We start from the raw sequence: 22423 nt of genomic DNA on the forward strand, positions 1-22423 counted from the left end.
TGCTCAGGCCAATTTCCATAAGCCTAATGTTCCCTGAGTTCTATGTCCACTTAGGCTTATGTTCCCTCAATTCTATGCACCCAAAACCCTATGATCTCTCAACCCTATGTTCCCTCACCCTCAAGTTTCATCACTATATTCTTATTAAGCCCAGTGTTCCCTCAACTTATATTCCCTTAACCCATGTTCCCCAAACGCTCTGTTCAATCAGGCCTACTTTCTTCATGGCCTATGTTCCCAGGACCAACTGTTTCCTCAGGCCTAGGTTTTCTCACCCCATGTTCTCTCAGGCCTATATTCCCGTAGTCTAATGTTCCACGAATCCTATGTCCACTTAGGCTTATGTTCCCTCAACCCAATGTTCCGTCAGCCTAAAGTTTCTTCCCCATATTCTGTCTAAGCCGATAGTTCCTCAACATATATTTTCTTAACCCATGTTCTCTAAATGCTATGTTCCCCTCAGCCCAATGTTCCCAGGACCAACTGTTTCCTCAGGCCTAGGTTTTCTCACCCCATGTTCCCTCAGACCAATGTCCCCTCAGACCTATGTCCTCTTGTAAATGGAACAAAGAGGGAACATATTGTTGAGGGAACATAAGGTGGATCCTAAGCTTTGTTTTCAACCAATTTAGCTTTGAGAGCTTTTGAGACAATTGGGACAAGTGCTATCTTGTTCCTGGTTTGCAAGTGTGTTAGCAGTTGGACTGGTAGTAGACCATCAACTAACCCTACAAATAGTCAGAAAATAACCAAGCTTAAATAACAGGCCTTTTTTTGAGGTCAAAAAGAAATTATTTGCTAATTTGTGGCATGACCGTGCCTAAGGGTTCTGCTAGGTGAAATGTAGGCCAGCTTACACTGGAGCCTTCCTCTTTCTCCCACAGTTTCACTGAAGCTTTCATATTGTATTGGTGTTAGAGGAAGGATAGGACAATATTATTCCTGAGGATAAATGGCTGAACCAAATTTCATTACAATCCACCCTAAAGTTGCAGAGAGAGTTCACACTGGACCAACACTACCCACCATGGAGACACAGTATTAGTATAATATGGTATGTTAGACATATTGCACAGACTGCTGTATAGTTTCCTTCAGCTTCAGCCACATTAAAATGTCCCAGGATGAGCCATGTCTCCATATATGTTTACCCTACCTAAGTTGCCAAACCCAAACAGCCCCTTATAATAAACGTAGAAACACGAGCCACTCCCTCACAAATGGCCGCAACCACACAGCGTGTATATATAGAGAGTATATTTTTATTTACACACGCACCACTTTGATAACATCACGTTGCAGTATGTGCAGCTGTGTGTGAAGCTATACTCATACCGAGGGTGAATGATAACAGGGCAGCATCCCATACACCGCCTTTAAGTTTCTGATCGTCATAGAGAAACCAACAAGACCCAAGATCCCAAACCACCTACAGGCCTTCTCTCTTTTCACACACACACATACAGCAAATATATACACACACATCATATTAAGCTGTCAGTCGGAGACGGTTACGTTTGTAGGTATTACATTTATTCATATACCATACTCTAAAAATGGTTTTGTCTTTCTGTTTTATTCTCATTTTTACCGCCTAAAGTTGGACAAAAGGGCTCCCTAAAGAAATCTGATCTCAGACTCAACCTGGTAGCTCTGAGGAAACAGACTTATGTTCTGTAAGTGTATTATGTTGTTGGGGGAAATATGCTGCCAAAAAACTACATAAATAAAGTCGTAATGTTTGCATTCATGCAATCAAAGCAATCATTTTGTCACCATTAGAATTATCTTATTAGAGCCCATTGGACTTTGAAATAAATCTTTGTTCCATCCAAACTTTAAGTAACATTTTCAGCATTAACTGATTTAAGTGATGATGATAGTTTTGCTTTGGAATAAAGCTGAATGCTGAATTGTCTTAAAAGCATATTTTTTCCAAAAGCGACATCTTGTTTTAAATCAAATTCAAAATGATTCTTTACATTATAATCACTTCTTAGTACTACCCGTGGGATCCACTTGGCACAAGCTTACTGGCAAACATTGTGCACAATACTGAACGCTAACAGTAAGCTCTCTTTGGAAACATCAAAGTAACTTTACTCTTGGGAAAAATAAAATACATCAAAGGGTAACACACAAAGGGTATCATGTCACGGCCCACTATTAATACCAAACCTCTGCAGGCTTTTACATAAATGACATGACCTCTGTTTTAAGTGGACCAGGATTAGTTCGCACTAGCCGCAGATTTATAATTCTGGCACTCAACAGTTGGCTGAAGCTGTATGTTGGAGCCTCTTACCACAGAGACATCAAGTTTTCCACCGAGCTCAAGAGGGATGAAATACAAGCACAACCAACACAGAAGCCCATAAGAGGTCTGGCGTGATTCATTGTCATACAGTCACAAAAAGAACATTTATTTTGGAATCGTCCACATAGCTTTCTAACCATCAACTGAGTGCTGGTTTAATATTTATGGACTGAAACAGAAAAAGTGACAAGCAGGACACTAATAGAAAAATGTTGTATGCTGTACTTTGGGTACGCCTCAACTATGAACACTGTGGGGTTGTAACAAATCTTAGGAAGTATGTCAGCGAAAACTTTTCCAGACACCAAGGACCAGTTTAAATAACATCACAGCCAAGATGCAACAGGATGCTTTAAAAGTATAGAGGTACGAGTAGTAGCAATAATAATAGTGGTGATAGATGTAGTAATAACATGATCAATTCAAAGCCAATTTCACATTTTGTAAACATTATAAAACACAGCTGAAGTATTTCAACCCGTACTACACCAATGGTTCCAAAACCTTTTCAGATCAATTCACTCTTCACTGATTTCCACCTGTCATGTTCTAACTGGAACACCCTGATTGTGTCATTTCTCAGACATATTGAAGTATCAGTATAGTTAAGACAGCAATTGCACGGAAGAATAATGTTTCAACCGCTTTCATTAACCTTTAACCTCCTGAGACCCTGCGTCCTCATACGGGGACATCACATTTTGGCTTCACAGCACCATAATAATTAATTCTGAGAAACTCTGACCCGTTGGTCTCATTCATGGACACTTTGTCCTCCACCCTGTGATCACAAAAGCAAATTACACTGATCAGTGTACATTCAAGATGGACGTGATCTCGACCAACATGTGTTACAGTCGGTCTCTACAGAAAACTCAACCAGGTACAAAACCTCTTCAGATTTTATGATTGAAACTTGTTATTAGGTCCTATTAATCCGCAAAAGTCAGGGGAAATTAAAAATGCATACTAAACAAAAGCTCGGGTCTCAGGAGGTTTAGATAACTAATTAAACCATGTATCCATGCACAAATGAAATAAGTAATTATTTAAATTGTTAATCCATTACGTTAGCTAACCATTCCAGCCTTTAATCTATAAACTACTTCAACAGTTTAGGCCTATTCATAACGTTAGCTAACTATTCCAACTGTACATTACTTTAAGCTCACAAACCAACCGTTTTTGGCTAAATATTTAAACTGTTCATCAATTGCTTTACTGACTTTTGCTAACATTTCCAACCCTTTATCCATTACTGTAGGTTTCTATTACAGCTGTTTACCCATTACATTGAGTTCACTTCCTGTTTAGCCTGCTGTGCTCGCTTGTTAACAATAACTAGGTTTCAAGCACTCTTGTATTATTGCAATATGTAGTGTGCATACATAAATACATTTAGTATGGATACATTCTTTTTATTAAGTCATAATTTCTCAATAATCTACCCACTGGCAATTGCATAAGTACCAACTGGGGTGTAAGTAGCTTAGCCCTGGTAGGGAATCACTAATCTACATGATTGGTGTTATTCCAAACTATCTGCAATATCCGCGGCTACAACAGCCTCCATTCTTCTTGATACAGGCTTTCCACCAGATTTTGGGCTTTAGGAATTTGCTCCAATTCAGGAACAAGAGCCTTAGCAGGGCTGGCCACTGATGTTGGGCAGTTAAGCCTGGCTTTATTCACTGTTCCAGTTCATCGAAATCTCTCGGGTTTGACGGCGGGGCTCTGTGCAGTTCTCGCTTTGGGAAAACCATATTTAAACGGCCTTTAGGCAGAAGGGCATCGTCATGTTCAAACAAGAAAGAGGGTTGGTACAAAATTGGACGCATGCTATTGTCAGAAATATAAATGTATGTCACATCATTAAGACTTCTCTTGGTTGTAATTCAGGGTCCGAGAACAAACCAACACGAATCCCCCCCCAGAGAAGAAGAAGCTGACAAGGCCAACATACTTCTGGCCACAGAGTGCAAAAGAAAACCCATTAGGTCATGTATAGAGTGCACTACTCTGTAAAGTGAACACTGTCAAGCAAAGACCAGCACACAAATATACGAAACAGAATTTCATACGTGATGGTGAGGTATGAAATATAAGAGAGAGTGCTTTAATTCTGTTTACCTTTGGTCTGCTAACACTGCTCAGTCCAGCTCCAACACAGCACAGAGTGGATGAATTCGATCACCCTGCGGAGACGGAGAGAAAGAAAAGTTATTATTATACATGATTTATTTCCTTTAGACGACACAGAGGACGCATGGTCTTCCTTCCTGCTGACAGCACTAGAAGAAAACCAAAGTGGGCTTCTGACAAGAGGCTTTTCAACGGCCAGTGACTAAATACTTGGGCAATGTAGAAGCCGCATTTTTAAAGGAGCACGCAGCCTTTTCTGGAATTACTCAGATTGGCTGTTTTACCCAGAGTGTCAGTCAAAGTTCATCTTTGTAGGTCCAGTTTCGAGATCCATCCATTGCTTAGATTAGCACAAATACTGGAAGCAGGTGGAAACTGTTAGCCTAGCTCCACATCAAACAACTTCAAACACACACACACACCTGGCAGCTGTCTACACACCAAATGTGCAGTCAGCAGGTGGCACTAGTGTGTGTTTTTCTATCATGCTGAGCAGGCTGGATGTGTGTGACCTAAAAATAACTGACAGGCAACAACATTTAAATACATCGCGCTCTCATTTCCAGTGTGTCTCTGTGCTTCTCGACCCTCTGCTCTTCCTCTCCGTCGTCTTTTTCTTTCGCTCCTTTTTCCGCCATGTTCATTTTCAATCTGCGTCTTTCTTGATCCGGATTTGCTGACTCAGCTGAAACTGGTGACATTTCCCTAAATGATCCCAGCTCATTACGTCAAAACTCAGCCCTACTCAGGTTCAATCATGCTCTCGTCACGCCTGACCTTTACGGGTGCACAATCACAGGGAGAGGAGAAAGTTAAATATGTGTGTTCCGGGAGTTGCACTGTACATGATTTCATCTGTCACATGGATGCGTGCCTGAGTGTACAAATACATAAAAACGTCCACAGGTCACATGCGCAGAAGGAAAGTAATTGTTCCAACACACACACACTTCAATCCTTCCTTACATAAGATCATTAGCAGCTCTCATATGATCAGTAGCCGATGGCTGAAAGAACAAGAACGCTGTTGTTGGGACAAATGCGCACTTATCTGCTCTCCACCAGCGTACTGCTCATGGGTACATCAGTACATCAGGAAGCTCATCGCCCCTCCCAGCGTAGATCTGAACCATTCCAGGGATTGAAACCAGAAAAAGAAGCCGTCCTGAATCAGGACAGCTGATGGCAATATGCACGTTATTTAACTCATTGTTCTCGAATCTTAAAAAACGACCTGATGTGGCTCATGGCCCGGTGCCACAGAGCTTCATTGTCGTGCAAAAACTGTTATATAACAAAGTGCCCACTGCTCAGCCTCGAGGGCTTTGCAAGGTAATGAAAGGATGAAAAAGGAAAGGCTCCTCTGCCCTCACAGTCCATGTAAGTGCACAGCTCAGAAAGCTAAACACACTTTGAACACTGCGGTTGGTTGTTGGAGGTTTTACTAGAAGCAACAGTGAAAAGAGTGTTTGATAAAACACAAGAAATTCAACGATTACAACAACAGATTGGAATAAATAGATACCATTAACAAGAGATAAAAGAGGTATTGTAAAATTAATAAGCACAGCAACAAGAAAAAGTAAAGACAAATTATCCTTAAATAATATTGTTTGTCATGCCAGGAAGACCAAGCATGACCAGTGAACAAACTGCAATAAGTACCCATGCGAGGTACAATACCGCATTTTGTTTAGCTAATGAAAAATGTTCGCAAGAGTCCAAAAGATTATAAAGAAAAATAAAAAACATAACTTAGGCTGAACAGTTAGACCAAGCAGAAGTAAGTGGTTACCTAGCATAGCAACAACTCCTAGCCTCAGGCAGCTCGTATGATAGCTCGGTTAGCACAAAACAAACAGGTGAACTTATTCAAAGTAGCAATCTCAAAGATCTCAGTTTAACTCTCTTTGGTGGAAACAGGGTTCTTGACTGTTTGTCTTCATCCGACATCAAATTTGTTTCTTTTTCTGAAGCGTTTTTTTTTTTTTTTTTTTAAAGATTCACCGTCTGCTCGGCATCAAGTGTTTTTCTGTTTGTTGTCAAAGCAACGCTAAACTTGCAGCTCAGCAGAAACCAGAGAGAAATGCTTCTGCCTGCTTTCCTTAGAAGACCAACCACGGCTGGGTGTTGGACACCGCTTGTGATTTTTCTGGGGAATGTCGACTCAACACCCAGGTCCTAATACCAAGGAATGCTGATATTGCAAGGGCTTTCAATGGTGGGCCTCAAGTCCAAAACGATGGGATGTTAACTCTAAAGACAATTTCATTTTTAATTATACAGCGTTTAATATGAGCAGCTCTAGATCGAAGTTTTTATAAAGGTATTTTAAAGAGACCCAATAATTCTACCTTGAGGAGGCAGTTAATAATGTCGAGGATTAGTGACTTAACAGACATTTCTTGAGCTGAATATGTAAGAAATGTGAGTATCCACGGCTCATGGTCCAACATGGGAAATGAACAGATAAAAGGTGCTTGTTAACAGATGTGACAGAATTTTGGATGTAACAAAACAATGCTACTTAAAGTGCCTTGAAATGTTGTCTGTAACTGTTGCTATAGCGACAGAATGGAATAAATAGAACAACGTGTGCTGCTATGGAGCTAATGCTAACGTTCTTTTAGGCTTAGTGTTTCCTTCCCTAAATGTGGTGAAGTTCAGTTGGATGGATGTGGTTGTGACATACCACTTTATACTACAATCTCATTTCAGGAATATAAAAGTGATGTGTCATGTAAAATAGTTCCTCATCCCACTGTGTTGCAACCGCTCACTTGACAGGAAAGTATTAAGAAGAATTAGCTAATAGCATGGTTTCACAACAGCTTGTGGTTGACCATCTGCCCTCTGTACATAACTCTGAAGGGATCGGGGCACTAAATGTCTTTGACTGTTGGTTAATCACCATCGCTTGGTGCTATAAATATCAGCTTTTGTGGTTCATTGATTCAGAGTTTCCCAATATCTTTGTGGAGGATCTTTCCTGCAAATATGTTTTGTTTTGGCTTGTTAGTCTGGTGTTGTCCAATCCTCTCATCATATTTTAAAAACACCCAAAACTCATAAACTGCAGTCAAACCCTCTCACTACTGACAGATTGTTGCTTAGGCGTATAGCTTTCCTTACTTTGTACAGGGATACGTTTCAGCCAGTTTTAGGCGTTTAACGTGGGCCTCAAGTTCTTGATAAAACAACCAGTGATCATGCAGAAGTTATAGAAGTACAGGTACATAATAATTCATGTTGTATAATCTATGGCATCTTCAATGTCAGTACTATTGTTGGTTCAAACCTGGATTTAATTTATAGCAGGGATTCACCACATAGACACTAATGACATTATAACACTGTTAAACACAGTATGAAGCTCACTTCTACTACTAGTAGTTGCTTAGCCATGAGCCGATTGTCATCTTTAATGGTGAACTACTAATCTGTTATATGACTACATTGTTTTATTGAATTAAATGACATCTGAGATAGCAACACAGTCTAATGGTGCATATCTTCAGATTTGAGTTTTCCATCTTGTTGAGGAAAATATTTTGGGAATTCATTTCATTCTTATATTCCACAATCCTCCCTTGCTTACCTTTGACTTTTTGCATCTAAATAATGCCTCTAATTTTTGACGTGGCTGTCTTATCCTGGTCGTAGCGGCTAAGACGGTAAAATGCTGCTAAGAGGGTGAGTGGGCTCTTCGCTGTAACGCGCCGTACAGAGAAAACAACAAAAGTCCAAATGTGTTTATTAAACTACAGACTGACAACTGAATTCTAATACAAGAAGCAAACTGTAACGTGGTGTGACGGTCAACAGAAAATGTCTTTGTCTGAGATCTCGCCACCAAACACAAACCATCAAAGAGTTCCACAAAACAAGTGATAATCAATATAAGCATAAAGCACATTCTTGCTCCTTCACTGGTTCATATATTTTTAATATTGAGGTCATCTTCTCCTGATGTTTGTAACACTAAAGCTCTGCTTCTCCTTCCCAGATTTACGACTCCTCTGTTGCCCAACAGGCCGCATTAAAGAGCATTATGAAAGAACACGATCTGCCAAAACAGAGGCTTTAAATCTGAAACAATAGCCTCACCTCTCCATTATGTCACTCCTAACGAGACCTGGAAATCTGATTGAAAACAATAAGATGTTGGTTCAACATTGCTTAATCATTACGTACATAACTTTATAATCATCTCATATCCACCCTCTTTATTTCGACGCTTCAGTACTGATACACAACATCTTCTCCTCACCATGTGGTTCTAATGTGCCATTAAGAAGTTGACTGAAACAGCCACACTCTCATGAACAGTCTGACTTTCATGGTGTAGTTTGGGGTTGTAGCTATCGGTAATGTCCAAAGAGGTTTCAGAGGGTAAGAGAAGTTAAGGATTAAGTGCAGGAAAGAGGAAGCTAAAGCTTCAAAGGCTGCCAGGATGCACCAACAAGAATCAAGTTTGCCCTTTTAAAAATTCTTATGGCTTTGCACGTAAATGCCAGTACACTCATTGTGCATAAAAATCTGTTTGTTTAATGAGACCCAGAACTGATGACAGACGCTTTGACAATAAGACCGAAACAGACTCGAATTATAAAGTTCCTAAAAACAAGAATTATCACAGGGTAAGGGTTAAAGGCAATGCAAAATGGAAGTGAATGCACTACAGCACTCTCAAGACCATTCAAAGCGCTTTACATGGACATATTAAAAACAAGTTTGGACAAATTAAAAATGCTAACACATTTTGGTATTATTTGACTATTATTTGGTCTAAAAATCTAAATATACAGATTATGTGTCCAACCCTGAAGCTTTTATTTAAAAAATGAAACTAAAACTGAAATTAAGCTCATTTTTATCATCGCAGTTAATGTGTTTTTCAACTGTACATAAAGTGAAAGTGTAATCTAGTCATGTTGCAGTCTGGTGCTCATACTGGGCCTGTTGACTGAACACCACATAACTGGGAAATATGAGTGCATTTGAGCCTGGAGGATCTGGGCTCTTTATGTGTGTGCGAGTGTACTTGTTTACCTGTTTATGTGGGGACCATCGCGCGGATAGCAGTGAGGACTTCCTGCACTGTGAGGACATTTTGGTCAGTTTGAAGATTGGGACTTTTTGTTTAAATGTCTAGTTAGAATATTACGTCTAGGTTACACTCGGGTCCTCACAAGTACAGAAAGCCTGTGAGTGTAAATGAATGTGCGTGTAAGGGAGATACTTGCAGCTGAGGAGCTCGAGGCATAGGGATGGTAGGTAACCCCCCCGACGCACCTATTTAGAACAGCTTGTCTCTAGACAGCAGACAGTTTAGTCTAGGTTCGCTGAAGGCCGCACACATATAGAAGCAGGTCAACACTTTAAATCGAGTGACTCCACAGTGTGCTCCTGAGGCTGGAAATCACTGTGAACAGCAGGAAAGTTACAGATGACGTTAGTGAAGCATTATTCTTTCACTGCCAGTACTTAGCAGGTCCAGCGGGAATCAAACCCTCAGCAGTGCCAGAGCTGTTATTACACACTGGTCTGCCCGGTAACCAGCTAACACACGGACTCACAACCTACTTAACACTGTCTACGTGCTGACACACACCCCGGGGTTAAATGTGCAGCCTGCTTTGTTGAACTCAAATGGGGCACAGGCTGCCAGCGCTGGAGGGCAGAGAAAATAGAATAGAGTAGAATAAAAGTGTGCTGCTCTGTTGGCAGTCAAGTGTTAAATTAAACTCACCTCAGAATGAATGAGAAACGAGTGCTGAAAGCAGATTATAGAGGACATTACAGCACAACATGTTCATGATTTTGAAACTGCTGATTGCTGCAACAAACATCTCCAGAACATCTGCTTTTACAGGATGTAACTTCACTGCGAGCAGCTCGGTTGTTGTGCCGTGGCATTTCCTCAATATCCAATCTGGCATTGCAGTTTGCCAACTTCTGCTGACACGTACAATTTGTGAACAGTATTTTCTTTCTTAGGGTTACACTGCACTTGCTACAGCGATGTTTTCATCTCTCTAAAGGCCGGTTAAGGAAGCAGTAAATAAATTACGATGAATATAAATTAACTACAGCTCCTGAGGCCACCTGAAGGCTCCAACACCTTTTTTGTAAATGTAGATTTTGGGTAGCGGAAGGGGCTCAGCCAGCCGATCTCTACTGCACAGACTCTGGATACAAATGATCAAGATGGCAGCGCCCGCTCCGGGGCTATTTAGGCTTCACTTTTGCACAACGAGAGCAGGTGGAGACGCATCTTTCATCTATATATACAGTCAGTGGCACGCACACACAGGTCGTGTATTGCTGCAGTGGAGTTGGTCGCACTGCAGAACTGTCAGGGAAAATCACAGCACACACACACACACACACACACTGATTGAACACTGTCTCATACGCTCAATGCAAGGTCACTGAGCTACTGGGTTAAACTCCTGCTCAGAGGAGGAAGAGGAGAGAAAGACCGACGAGGTTGGACGACTGCATCTGTGTCTGTATCCGGAGTTAGCTGCACAAATTAGCGCAGAAGGCGAAGAAAGAGCCTGTGTAGCATGAATCAGTCAGATAGGCTGCTGTTCATGTGATGGTTGGAATGGATTAGCAAGGTAATGAAGGACTGACGACCAATGAAAAAGATCAAACAATTTATTCCGGAGTAAAATAAAGGAACTTTAATTGTCTAATGTGTTTATCTACCAGTTAAAGTAGCTGCAGATCCAAGCTGCTGCACTGACTGTATGCTAGCTCATTAGCTTAAACCAAGAAGCAACCACCACATTGAGAGTTGATACATCAGTGTTAAACTGATTGTAATGAATGTTTAATGCCATAAGAGTGTAAGTGTTTCCTTTATAGATTCCAACATCCAGACTGAAGAGCAGAGTCGACTCAGGATTTGCTTTCAGGGCCTCGTCACCTGGAATTACTTGCCGTAGGAGATCAGGCCAAGTCTTACCACAAAGCTGACTGAAGCATGCACGCTATTATGAGCTCACTCTGAGATATTTGGGGTTGTAGCTATCGGTAAAGTTCACAGAAGTTTCGGGGTCAAAACAGCAGAGATACAGATAAGCCTTAAAGGCAAAAATAAAGTATATTATTTATTACAAATGGCAAAAGTCTCTCTTTTAATAATGCACGCTTTTACCTCATAATTCCTTTCTTTTTGTAAATGGCTTACAATGTACTCTATTTTTAAGTTATCCTATTGTCTTATTTGTTCTTTACGCGTCTTCTTGTGATTTTATTTGAATGTTATCGATTGGAATCTGTTTTTGTTTTGCCTTTTTGAAGTACTTTGTAAATATCTCTTGAAATGTATGTTTATTATTGTTTATTTTTTCGTGCCAATAAGTTTTGTTTATAAGACGATTTCAACTGTTGACGGTAATCGTAAAACCTGCTACTTTAGTCAAAGCTGTATACTGTATATCCTTCTAGAATCTTTTTACACTTTCTTTCTTACAAAGAATGAGGTACTGAGACCACTTTTAAATCTACACGGTACATATGAAGCCACAGCCAACAGACTGTTAGCTTAGCATAAAGGCTGAAAACAGGAGAAAGCAGCTCTGTGCAGGGGACAAAATCCAACCAAAAAACTCCAATGCTGTTTTATATTTGTATGAATTTGGTGGATTTAAACAATTTTCAGAAATGCTAACTTCAAACTTGCTAACTAATCAATACTGGGTCGTCTCTTTGCTACATCCAGTAGGCCTTCCCAATCATCCACACCTTGTTTCAAACACCCGCTCCACTGCCGAGAGCCGACATTAAACAACCCCACCAAAATAACTCAAACACAGAACTATTTTAGCTCCCGTTAAACGACAGTGGTGAAAGAGTCGAATTTTCCTTCAGCACACACACAGTGACACCCAAACTTAATGCCTCACAGTCTGAAAAAAAAGTTTCCATCGTCCGTCCTCGGCTGAAACCGTTCCTGCCAGAAACAACATCTGCAGTAGGAACCATCGACAGCCTTTTGGACACGTGAGAGAAACAGGAAAAGAGAGAACAAATAAGGAGAGAAAGTGTTCTGTGGGTGTATGTGTACTTTATAATCTGAATGTGTGTTTGATTGTTGTATTTATGATGTCATTGTGTAAGGACAAACACAGGAGAGAGAGAGACAAGGAAGAACAGACGAGCTCTCAATCTTGCTCAGACACATAAATATAAATACAAAATGACACATGTACTTGTAGAGTTATTGTGCTAATCATTTAATGACAGAGCAGAGAAAGAGACCGAGTCTGACTCAGCTAAAAACCAGCTCCAGTTCTAACAAGCCCTCTGCTCAGACCGTCTCAGGCCCGGCTTCACCTGCCATAAAGAATTAAAAGTAGCTTAGCTAACGCCTCGTACACACCTGCAGCATCGGCCTGTTGGCTGGCACAGTGCTGAATTCTTCCTCACCTGTTCTAGCATGAAGGTGGGTTCATCCAATGAAAACAGTACATTTGAATGCATACCTAACCAGAGGAGTCAATACATCTGCTGATGGGCCAGCGGGAGACGCATCATGTGGGATTAAGGTCCTCGCATTAGAGACGCTTCTGTATGTAGCAACTTGAATTTCTTTCCAATGTAAACACAGTGGGAGCGGTTTAGGCTTCAGTGTCAGCACTTATGTCAGATTTAGACGACACTTTCTTGTCTGGTAAAAAGGTAAACGTGTCATAAAGGTAATGAAAGAGGCGTAAATTATAGTCATTATTGGCCTGGAAACACGACAGGCGGTGCCTTCAAACGGGCTTGTGTTTGCATAAAGAGTCAATATTCTAACGCCCTACTCGTGAGGTATCACAGCCTCATACGTGGACATTTTCTGACAGCTATGAGCTCAGAAGGTGTGTTCAGAAATGTTGGAAGACATGGAAGTTTAATTTTTTTCAATTAATTGTAAGTTACTATATTTTCAGTGTTTCGTCCAAGCAGCTTTATTCCTTTCCTTTGGCATTAAGCCTACCTTACGCTACCCGCTTGCTAGCGTGCCATTTAGCATTAATGTTGTCTAGCAGCGATGATCTCATAACCTGACAACTTGAACGCCAACGCCAAGCACAGGGTGTACACAGCTTCCAATGATGTTAGCAAAAGCTTTTAAGTTCCATTCGGGCCGGTGTTTCCTTAGTGGTGATCATTAAGTCTGTTTTAAATCGCTCTGTGTGCCTAATATTTGCTTTTATTCAAGGACATTTTACAGAGAAAACACCTGGAAATTGTGCCCTTGAAAAAACACGAGAGGATCTGCTTCTTCTCTGCGATTGTTGTTAACAAGGTTGATATCTGAAGTCCTGCCCCTTCTTGATTTTCATTGGTCAGTGAGGGAGAAGTGACACGGCCGTGTTCCAAAAGTTGTGCTATTTCAACTGAGAGGCGACAAAAAACAGCTGACCGGGAGGCTGTTTTTGCGCTGAAAATAGGCGCTGCGGTTAGTGGACACAGGCCCTTATAAAGCAGCCATACCTTGCTGTCTTTAGCGAGCTGAGCAGAGAGTGCCACAGTCAACAGACTTCTATCAAAGTTAGTATTTTTGAGACCTGATTTGTAGAGTTTCCAGGCTGCCAAGCTTTTGTTCTGACGCATCTTAAAAACCGAATTTCATTAATTAGACTGACAGAATTAAAGTAGACTTTTGGGGGGGCAGCCCTAATGGATGTAAAAGTATATCTTTGTTTTGAGAAGAGGTGAGGAGGTTTGGGCAGAGTGATCTTTGCTGAAAGACACCTACACAGTAATTACCTCTTTAGTAGAAGAGCTCTTTGCTCTTTCCATCCACACATTTTTCCAAGCACGTCAAAGAATCTGAGCTGGCAGCGCCGGAGTCACAAGTCAACCACTTGATTTATTTAGGATATTGTGAAGCCGATTTCCCAAAATAAAGAGGAAATTATATACAGAGATTCTTTATCTCAGCGGACTACGGTGCAGATCCTGCTATGACCCGTCACAGTTGATCCCGTCTTGCACTCTCCGCATAGCAGAGAGAGCCTCGTGGTGTAAACCTACACACTGTTTTGATTCACACTGAGACAAAAGTCGGCAGACAGAGAGAAGGCTCGCATACTTTCCATCTCCACTGGAGAGCTGTCTGGACGTAGGAGGTATCTGTGGTTTGGATTGGACCTGGTTCACGTGTGAGTGCGCGTGTGTTTTCACGTATGAAAGAGCCAGCACAGAAAAACAGTAGCTGTTCCAGGCGCACTCCGAGCCATAATATCAACACACACACACACACACACACACACACACTCACACACGCAGGTTCAACGCCTGTACTTTTCTCTCTAAGTATGAGCAATGGAAAACAGACAGGCTTACAGTATCAACAGATTCTTCGAGCCAACGGTCACACACACACACACACACACACACACACCCCCCCAACTTACTGTGTCAACAGTTCCTTCAAACCAGGCTGACTGACCAACCGACAAACCCCAAACACACTCTCACTTTGTTTTGACCTCTCACACATATACACACACTCCGCCACACACACACTCTTTATAATCACATCATCTCCGTCTTACATCAGTGGCACACACATTAAAGGCCGTGTGGCGGAGCTCGGGGTGGGCTATAATTAGCACTGCTTTTGTGACTTGTTTTACTGCTTTGAAGGCCGACAACAATGTTAAGCTAACAGGCTAACAAAGAGCCAGCTAACTTCTCCCTCTCCATCCATGTTCATTCAACAACAGCTTGAGAGAGTGGCAAGCTAACTGCTAGCACGCTAGGCAACCAGGGACATGCTAGTGCCAGTCAGGTACCCTCGCTCTCTCTTTAAGCTTGGTTACGTGTGGTCACAGACGGCTTTTACTTGTCAGTCACGTCATATACAAATTCCCGTTGCCATCTGATGGACGATTTTCCTGAATTTAAATGTAAAGTTAAAGATTTGAATGCTTCCTGCACCTCGTGGAAGGCAGGGTGTTCATGGAAAGTATTAACTCTGTTCAACACAGTGAAAACGGCGGTCCTGATCCCCAGCTGCACAGCCTGCCCCTGGGTCTCCACGAGGTTGGAGGGACACAGACAGGATGGGAGAGAGAAAGTGGCTTGGCACGAGTAACACAGCCGAGGAAAAACACTAAAAAGGGAAAAATAAAAGAATTAAAAAAAAATAGAGAAGAATCGGATTAAATTTTCCAAGAGCGAGGGCCGTGCGTTAACACGGCAGCAGCAGCCAGAATGACTCTACATCTGTGTGGAATTAAAGAGACAGAGGCAGACAGTGCTGCTGCTGCTCGTGGTTAAAAACTGCGTTTGAATTCATTGTTTTCATCAGAGATGAAGGAATCCTGTGCAAAGCCTCCTGCCAAAACACATCCACGCCATATTTCCCTCTTCACAAACAAAACACTAAAAAGGAGGAATAAAAATGCAGTCAAAGCCTGACGCGTACATTTCCTCGACGCAGGACGATCCAGCTGTCGTGTCGCTTTTCACAACTGGATCTGTGCATAATTAAACGGCATGGATTATGGGGATTGGAAAATCTCGACAGCCTTATGTTCGAGCTTAGGCCGGGTTTGAAGCTCAATGCTTTTTTTGTTTCCAGCCAAAATGTGTCCGGAGAGCTGAGCATCAAACACAAGGGCTAACACTACTGGCTCTAATCCAAAACAAGTTTATTGTGGCCTATATTTAGATCATCATTATGTAAAACGATCACTCAATGTCTTTGGAAACATAATGCAATGTCGCTTTCTTTACAGTAACTTAAAATTGAGCACAAAAGTTAGAAGTGAAAACACAAGTGAGATGAATAAGCCAGAGGATGATTGGGAAATGAGACGCCGCACAGTAATTGGTTTATCTGAATTATCCTGTTCTCACAGTCTTAGTCCTTCTTACATTGCGATTCCAACACCTGCTACAATGTTGAGGCAAATGTTTGGCAACGCAACTACATAATAACCTTTAAGATTTCAGTCAGTGCAACTTGTTGGACTCCCGCCCAGACGGGGACCAGCTCCCTCTGTAGATTTCATTCTAAGGTAAAGACAAACATCATTCTTACTTTTCAATCACTTATGAAAACATATGAATGTTAAGCCTTTTTCCCACTGGTTAAAAAACCTGCTAACACTCGCCTTTCTTGCTCAGTGGGAAAGGCTACAATCGGCACTCAGACTGGGATGAATGCCTCTGCAGTAGACCCGGGTCTACTGCAGCATCGATGGGAACACAAAACCCACGTCGACACGGTAATCCCTGCCCCCTTACTTCTGCTACTCCTTGTTGTCTCAGCTACAAATTCTGAGCAGCGCTCGAACATCGTTCCAAATTTGTCAGCGCCGAGTTTCATACACAGACTGAATGAGTAATAGAGACAATAAAGACCTAACCACTGTAACATCTTCACTGGTTTGTGACGTCAGACGGTGACGCAGCAGAAAAGAGACCGACAGGAGGATACTTCACAATAGAACCTCTGATTTGTGACAGCGGTCCTTTGAATCAAAATTGGATTTTCCTTCAGTAAGGCAGCGAATGTCGGCCTTTATCTAATCTGAAAGAGAGTATCTGAAACTCTTTCATCTTTTATTTTTATGAACAGCTTGGTGTGCGACGCCTCGGACCAACAGTGAAACAAAACTGATCACACCGAGACTGAGAGAGGAATGTTTCTAAGTCCAGCAGCGGCTTTCTGAGTGGCATCCCTGACCTCTGAACCCGAGGAGTTCACAAGGGTTTCCCTGCTGAAACATACCATAAAAATACTACAAGTGATTACTAACACTTAATGAGGTTTACTTAGATATGTACTAAAAAGTTTTAATAAGCTGAGAACACCATCAGGCCAGTTTACTGTGTAGCTGTTTGTCCGTGTGTCCATGTCGTTTAGTTTACAGAGCAATTAACCACGGAGAGAGCGAGGAGACGGGAGGACTGTAAACTCATCTGGATACTCCATTAATGCTGTGTTTGTGTGTGTGTGTGTGTGTGTGTGTGTGTGTGTGTGTGTGTGTGTGTGTGTGTGTGTGTGTGTGAGGGAGGGAGTCTCACAGGCTGAGTCATAGCATTTAGCTGCCAGTCGTCTGTTACAAAAACAAACAGCAGAAGAAGAAAGTATTGTTATCCACACACACGGACACACGTCAACATTAATATGAGATGTAGATCAAAGGAATAAAAATAACTCTTAAAGTCACAGAAACATTTAAACGTCCTCGTAGTCGCATGTTTTTTGCTTTTATCCTTTTGTTGTTTGTTAGACTATTTAAATAACTATAAATTGATTTACTCGAATGATGCTGTTTAAATGCATTTGATTGATCAGCTGATAATCACCGTGCTCTCCTCTCCTGATGCTTCAGTTAACTCTATAATCCTTTATATAAAAGTCCTTCGATCAGACTTTAAAATTAAACACCTGTGATTTTGTTCCTCACCTGCTTTCCTTTAATCCAATATCTAATCCCGACCCGACTGAAACTGGGTCATTTTATTACCAAACATGTTAACGTGTGTTTAATCTACCTCTGCTGGTCAGCTGGGTCAGGCCTGTGAGATGTGTGCCATCCAGGAGCACCTGGACTATCTCAGGTGGTCTGGTTCTCAACTGTTTTACTATCAAGGACCAACAAATTCAAACACATCAGGCTGTGGACCCGGATGTGTTAATGAGTTTTAGTGATTCCAATAGTGTGTTTACTTTAGATTCGGAGACTAACGGTGAGAAACTGTGATTAACATGATACTATTGTTGTTTATAAACGGACAAAACGTCTGAGAATTTTCACCAGGTTTTATGTGGATGTCCAATCAGTGTTGATTTATATATTTAGAACATGTAGTTGTATATTTACCAGGCATGTTCCCATCGAGACACACAGTCTGTTTCACAGGGGAGTCCTGGAGAAAACTGCAGCATAACAAAGTTTCACATTAAGACAAAACAGACGAACAGAAAATACATAAATCTCTAAGTTCATCCAGACATTCAGAGGTCAAATCATCTTTAATCCTGTTTTTATAATGAGGCCAGGCCAGCAGTGCCTACATGTACCAGGATGCATTGCATGCTAGCAGCTGCAGCCTCTGTCTTCAGCTGCATTTTATCGACTCTATACTCTGGCTCAGTACGTACGGCTGAATCTCCAGTCAGCTAAGCTTTGGAAAACGTTTCCCCATGCATAACATTCTCTGCACTTGAATACTTGGACGCCATTTTTGTAGTTTTATGTGTTATTTTGAAGCAAGTTTGAATTAAAAACAAAGGCAAACGAGACAAGCAAGCGGAAATAGCCTTCAGTTCTTCCCGACCACAAACACGTTAGCGGTTATTGGCTAATTACCAATAAAGCCTGACATTTTATTTTCAACTAACATCTTGAAATGATAAGATCGGCGCTCTGCGTCTCTGCCAAACAGACAAAGTGATCAGCGCTCCAACAAACACACACTCAACAACACACACCGTCTCCAGTTTCCTGCTCCAGCCCTGATGCTGTTTAATGAGTGTATCTTCAGGTTTAGCACTGACACAGCAAAACAGACTGCACTACAGACTACTACACAGCAGTGCTGCATTACACTATACACGTATAAGCTCTTTTTCAATCTAATTTAAGGTAATGGACTATGTGACCATAATAACTTTACACATGCTTTGTTTGTTTTTTGCATTAAATGTCTGCAAAAAAGTCTTAAATGTCCAAGTTTTCTTGAACGCATCGAGGACAAAACAGCCTCCAATAACAGCTGCTTCAACATGCTAACATAGAGTAACTTTAAAAGCAAAATAAAAGTCTAAATAAGAAACTGGGGCCTGTTGTGTCGCTCTGAAGCAGATGTGCTCGGTTGCTCCTCACACCCCCGGGACGAGGAGGAATTTCCTGACAGAAGAAGGAGGGATGACTTTTCCATACGCTTGGCGAGAGAGACTCACAAGAAAAGAAAGACAGACAGAGAGGAAGAAGAAAACAACATCAGATGGGGACCTGGTTTGACCTCGACTGGCGTGAATAATGTGACGAACGGCACCGAGCAGCTGATACAGATGTAACCGCTGCTTTGGGTCTGATGTTTACAAGATGGCTACAGAGGAGGACACATGATGCATGCAGGCCGGTCCAGTGCCTTGAAATGCAGATGTTCACCATCCACAATAGATTTAAGTCTGGCTTTAATCAGGTCAAAGGTTACTTTAGTTTAGTTCATTTCCACACCAAACTACATGAGTCTCATGTTCTACCTGTAAGACGCACGTTTATCAGAGTTTTCCTAAAGAACAGAAACTAAACGACAACTTTCCTTATTGTCACCTCAGCACCTTTTTAAACTCTGTTATTTAACCTCATGAAGGATTCAAGCCAGCAAGTCAGCTAAAGTTAGCTGCAACCCCTGAATCCCCTTCAAAGACGAGCTGATTATTAATATGACACTGCTTTATTCTGTCTTTTTCCAACATTTGATGAGAGAATTAGCCTCTTTTCTGGTCCAAAACTGTAGGTAAGAGATTATCTTTGGATCATCCTGAGCACAAAGCTATCTGAAGACATCACCTTTGGCTCTGGGAAATGACAAGCCAACCATGTTTTGATAGAAGTTAACCTTCAGTTGCAGCGCCTGTCTTGATTTTGGAGCGTGCAGTTGATGTTCACTGTTTTCTTCATGCAAAAGTCAAATGGGAGAGCGAACAGCTGCAGAACATTAACACAATGTGTTGACGGGGATAAAACCGCTCCATGAGAGTCTCAGAAAACAAAAAGCTCCTCGATCTTAATAAAAACATGTCTGTTTGTTTGTAGTCAGTGTCGGTGGCATTCCTGTCATCGTTTGATTGTTGGCTCAAGTCTTTTATGATTTCCTGTTTGTGCGAAGCATTGATTTTATAATGAAAAAACAACACGACACACAGGAAGTCGTCAGGACCGGGCTTCTTTTAAAGCAGCGAATGGAGCTTAAATTAACGAGTAACGCAAAACTTAATGTTGAATCACAAGATTACAAAACCACAACGCCTCATCTGCATCTTCTGGGATCAGTTTCCCATTATTCCAGTACGGATCGTGAATAAATGGGTCAAACAAACACTGAACTTTTAATCATCACGCTGGTGTTCGTGTCCCGTGTGAAGCTAAACCAAAAGCCAACATTGACTTAGAATCGTGACAAACTTAACTCACGTCATGTTCTAAAGAGCTTACGTGAATAACTCGAGTTACGGACCGAATGTCCTGATTTAACCCAAAGCACTTCTGTGCTGAGACGTCATTTCCCAACCTTAACACATGTTCCTCGTGTGTGTCCGCTCCAATGGTCCCGCTCCTGTCCTGTCATTTATGTATGAGGACGTGTGGCTGGTCAAGCTGCTCAAATGGCATCAATGCAAAGTAAAGAACACAACTAACCAGAAATCCAAAGATACTCTCGCATTGGTTGGCATGACATGGATCACTGGGAGATACAGAGCAGGATACCCGCTGGACGAGCACAAACCAACAGTAAGAATTCTGAATGAGAGAACCAGGACCCTGGAGGTCTCAGACGTCGGATACAGCCTGGGCAGACTTCAGCTGAAGTAGGGCAGTGGGGAATTTTTATACTCCAGTTAACCCTCAACACCACAGGGAGATGCTGAATTCTGCCCCAGTTTGCTGCACGCGACTGCGATATGGAGGAGAGAAGTCTCGAGTCCGTCGGAACGATTGCATTTCAGCTCTGAGGGGGAAGGATACAGATCAATGTTGAGGCAGGACTTTAACACTTGAAATCATCACGTCATTCAGTGTGATTGGGACATTTTTAAATCCAGGTTATATTTTTACTTTTTTTTGTTCTAAATGACGAATAGGAATTCTCCAACTGTAACTTGAACCTGCAGACGTGAAACAGATTTCAGTGTGTGATATAAATGCATCCTCGCAAATTACGTCCACTAAAAGTTCTTGTTGTTTCCACTGACAGGCTCAGATTGTTGTTCTAAGAGTCTGACAACATTACAGAAAGGATCCCATCAGAGATGGAAGAAACAGGCGTTACATCACTCCCTTCAAAAGCACCAGACTCCACTGACAAAAGCAGTGATTCTACCTGGCAGAACAGGGAGTTGCTGGTCTACCTCTGCCTCGATTGGTTGGTTTCTTGGTGTTATTGCAGCAATCTACTGGAGCGATTCCAAACCTTTTGCTATCCAATCGTCATTTTGATCCAAGAATATGTACAAGACAACCTTTCACCTATCCCCGTTTGCTTTGGAACAATAGTCCAGGAAACAGGGGGAAACATGGTCACAGCTTCTTTAAAAGCAAAGGGGAAACATCTTAACCAGCAGCATCTTAAATGTATAAATTTGCATATAAATCTTAGCACTTCTTAGCTCTGACCTAAATCTGTCAGGTGCTGAAATCTCTGCCTGCTTGGTTATTTAATAACAAGATAGCTCCTGATTCAAATCAATTTTTTTTACATGATTTAGACGATTCTGTCTCGGAAATGTTTGTGTACAGCTTCTTGTGTTTACTGGTTCTCAAGCAAAGTGGAAAATAAGTTCAAATTAAGATTTTAAAGAGCCTTCAGTCCAAAGCTGAGGTCCTGTGTTGTATCAGTGTGAAAAGATTCTGCTGAATCTGGAAGGGCCTCACTCAGACTGACGATATCTCTGCATCACAAACAGCTTCTTCATTCATTCACAATCCTGACTCAACTCCTGCCAAAGCTCCGTCCAACATCAACTCACAACCAAATATATTTGCCCATCAATCTTCAAACAGGACTTCCTGGTTTGCATTTCGTGGTCTAACCGGAACAACACTTTCACTGCTGCATTAAAGCTTTCAGTGCATTAAATCCTTTGCTGACTAACTGAACGTCATGCTGAGTTATACATCCACTCCTACAGTTCGGTCCTGCCTCAGTAAATCCCAACGTAGATCACCAGTTACGTTCATTGTTTTATAAGGACGTCATTTCCCAACAAAA

General features: G+C 41.6%; 1 protein-coding gene across 2 annotated transcripts in view; it reads right to left on the reverse strand.

The window, feature by feature from the left end:
• Positions 1-22423, reverse strand: part of LOC138592676 (ras-associated and pleckstrin homology domains-containing protein 1-like) — a 63510-nt gene that overhangs the window by 39890 nt on the left and 1197 nt on the right. For both annotated transcript variants that reach the window (XM_069663521.1, XM_069663520.1), the window contains exon 2: positions 4448-4512. The gene's annotated coding sequence lies outside the window, so the exon portion shown is untranslated. The remainder of the gene's footprint in view (positions 1-4447; positions 4513-22423) is intronic.

The sequence above is a fragment of the Semicossyphus pulcher genome, unplaced genomic scaffold (genome assembly GCF_022749685.1).
Source record: "Semicossyphus pulcher isolate SPU_LCO1_2020_fin unplaced genomic scaffold, fSemPul1.0.p SCAF_15, whole genome shotgun sequence".
NCBI classification, from domain to species: Eukaryota; Metazoa; Chordata; class Actinopteri; order Labriformes; family Labridae; genus Semicossyphus; species Semicossyphus pulcher.